The sequence below is a fragment of the Tiliqua scincoides genome, chromosome 1 (genome assembly GCF_035046505.1).
Source record: "Tiliqua scincoides isolate rTilSci1 chromosome 1, rTilSci1.hap2, whole genome shotgun sequence".
Lineage (NCBI taxonomy): Eukaryota > Metazoa > Chordata > Lepidosauria > Squamata > Scincidae > Tiliqua > Tiliqua scincoides.
The window spans coordinates 73500251-73503317 of record NC_089821.1 but is presented as its reverse complement, the minus strand read 5'-3'; the positions used below and the strand labels follow the sequence as shown (position 1 = coordinate 73503317).

General features: G+C 42.6%; 1 pseudogene; it reads left to right on the top strand.

Annotated features, from left to right (window-relative positions):
* Window positions 1–1474: 1474 nt before the first annotated feature.
* Window positions 1475–1594, top strand: LOC136637517 (5S ribosomal RNA; annotated as a pseudogene).
* Window positions 1595–3067: the final 1473 nt, after the last annotated feature.

Here is a 3067-nt window from a genome sequence, read left to right as displayed (position 1 = left end):
AAATATCTGTGTTCTATCAAAAGGTATAGCCAAAAAACCAGTGGAGGCAGGGCGATGATACATCACCACACCCACCACCTGGGGCGTTGCCCTGCCCACTGTATGGAAAGAGGTCCCTCGTGGGGGTGACATGCTGGCCTCCCGCACTGGCTGACGCAAACCCTTGTGACACAACAAGGGTGACATCTGCTCACCAGAAACAAACACCTGTAACAATTGGTATTATTATGATAAACTCTGCTGATCATAGATCGAAATGATTATCCAGTAAATAAATATTTATCCATAGTAAAACTGGATTTTCATCATTTGGTGGCCTAGAGCAAGACCATTTGTGACTGCTAGGCATTCCTTGTTAGATCATTATTTTAGATAACATTGCAAAGTCTAAACTGGTGAGTGTTTCAGTTTCTAGCAGGAGGATCTACAGTCTTTGCTAGATAATTTGTCATTACAGCTAGAAGTCACAATTCACTTACGCTGCAGTCTTAATTTCATTGAACTGAACACCTTTATTTCACGTCTTTAACTTCTGTTGTGGATTGTGACCCATGTCCAGCCTAGTGCAGAACTATAAAAGGAGATGCACAGCCACAAGTGAGTATGTTGATACACAAGTAATTGTGTTTAAAGAAACTCAGGTATAAAACATAAGAAACATAAGGTATAATGATCCAATCTTTACAGGATCTTATGTTCCCAGAACTAGCATCCAGGAAGTGTGAAGTCCTTTATGGTAGTTGCAAAATGTGACATGCTATTAGCATGGATATAAGAACACGTGGGGGGGGGGAGGTGGAGTGGGCAGAATATTAGCACTCTAATATACCCTTTATATCTATTTGGGATATTTTTAAATTTTGTTTTTTTAACTTTTACTCCTAGTTGCATGGAGTGGGCTGCAACTGTTTAGAACAAATTTTAAATTCTAAACAGTTGCATCCCACTCCATGCAACTAGGATGAAACATGTTTGACCTTTAGATAGTTCCCAGACCTGGTCTGCTGGTGGGAGGGGACTAGGATTCTTCCCCACATTTGGAATTTTCTGAGGATTTTCTAAAACATTTCAAACAAACACCACACCTGTCTGTTGTCCAAAGCAAGACATGGGAAACTTGGCAGTAACTAAAAACTTTAAAAAAAAAAACTTAGGGCGCATTCCTCATCAACTTTCTAGCACAGACCTGGGCACAATGCAGTCCCAAGGTAAGGTAACAAACGTGCCCTGACCTTGAGGAGGCCCTCTTGACTGCCTCCCCACTGCAGGATGCATTGGCACAGCAATGACAGTGTTGGAAAGTTGGTTAGGATTTCGCCCGTAAAAACTTATTTAAAAAAGAAAAATGGTAGTTTTATCAAATTCCAAATAATGGCAGAGCCCTTTAACCAGTATGGGCAGCTTGGGTGTGGGAAGAAGGCAGGTTGGTTGCAGCCACAAACCACAGGTTTCATGGTATCACCCTTCCTGGAGCTGATGCAGCAACTGTTACCCTGCTCATGCCCAATCTCGTCTGATCTTGGAAGCTAAGCAGGGTCGGGCCTGGTTAGTACTTGGATGGGAGACCGCCTGGGAATACTGGGTGCTGTAGGCTTATACCATAGTCTTTCGAGACTGAAGGTTGCCAACCATGCCACAATGCGGGTAAACACAGACCTGCACCAGCTATTTAGCTAGCACAGGTCTGAGTAAACCCCCCTCTGCTGGCAAGGCTTACTCTCGGATAAGGGAACAATTGTTCCCTTAACTAGAGGAGACCTCCACAGCTGCCCCTCACCCCAGGATACAGCAGTAGCCATTTTGTGCCACTGACAGGGGAGGAAATGGATAGGATTGGGCTGTTATTTTCAATATTCAACAGTGTTGCACTTTAAGCATATTAAACCAGTTTCTGGCTGAAATGTTAGGGATGAGCTCTGCCAATAGTTTACCTGGAACTAATATTTTACTAATGTTCAGTAGCATCTGCACCCTGTATTAAGCCTTGGAACAGGACAAGTTGTACATCAAAATATATAGCTAATAATTTAATTGTTTGGGGTGGGTGGAGTGAGCAAATTTCAGTCAAAGCCTCTGGCTATTTGTAACATTCTCTTACCTTATTTGTGGGTAAACCTTATTGAAGCTTTCAGGGAACAGCTGCTGTGCTGCTTGAAAAGTGAGGCTCCTTCTGTTAAGTTATCCAAATCTGGTGTTGCTGTTTTGATTCCTGGGATTGAATATCTTCATCTCAGTGGCGGAGCTAAAGGGGTGCAGGGAGTAGCAGTTGAACTGGGCAACAAGCTTTAGGGGGCAACAACCTGAGCTTGACACTAGTGGCCAAAATTGTAAAAAAAAATGGTATGTACAGATAATACCATCCTGTTATATATCATTGGAAAGATTAATGCAGAATGCCATAAAACAAACATCAATGGAATATCTGGATTTTATCAAAAGTTATGGCCAATTAACCAGAAAATGAAAACACAACTACCTTATAAAACAAAAAATGCATATCTTTAACTGCACATGCCCGATCTTGTCTGATCTTGGAAGCTAAGCAGGGTCAGGCCTGGTTAGTTCTTGGATGGGAGACCGCTTGGGAATGCCGGGTGCTGTAGGCTTATACCATAGTCTTTCGAGACTGAAGGTTGCCAACCAACCAACTCAAAATTGACCTATGAGACTGATTGATATATTATTATGATACAGCATGGAAACAGTAAGGGGTTAATATGACTCAGCTCTCATTTCCATGTATCATACTATAGTTACCCCTGCTAACTGGGTAAAGAGGCACTTTTTCAAGTGGTGCTCCTCTTACATTTAGGCAGGGGGAGAATAATGCCAGCCTCTTCACCCCAGCACAATGTCTCCAACCAGTAAGGGGCACAATGTTTATTTATTTACTTAATTAATTCAAATTGACTTTGTTGTGGGGGAGGGGCCACAAAATCTTCTTTGACCCCAGGTAGCAGATAGATGCCTTAGCTATGCAACTGGCTGGGGAGAGGCAGCAGAGCAAGCGGTGGCAAGCTTCTGGGTGGAGGAGGCAGGTTTTCCCCCAATTTTCAGTTTTTAAAAA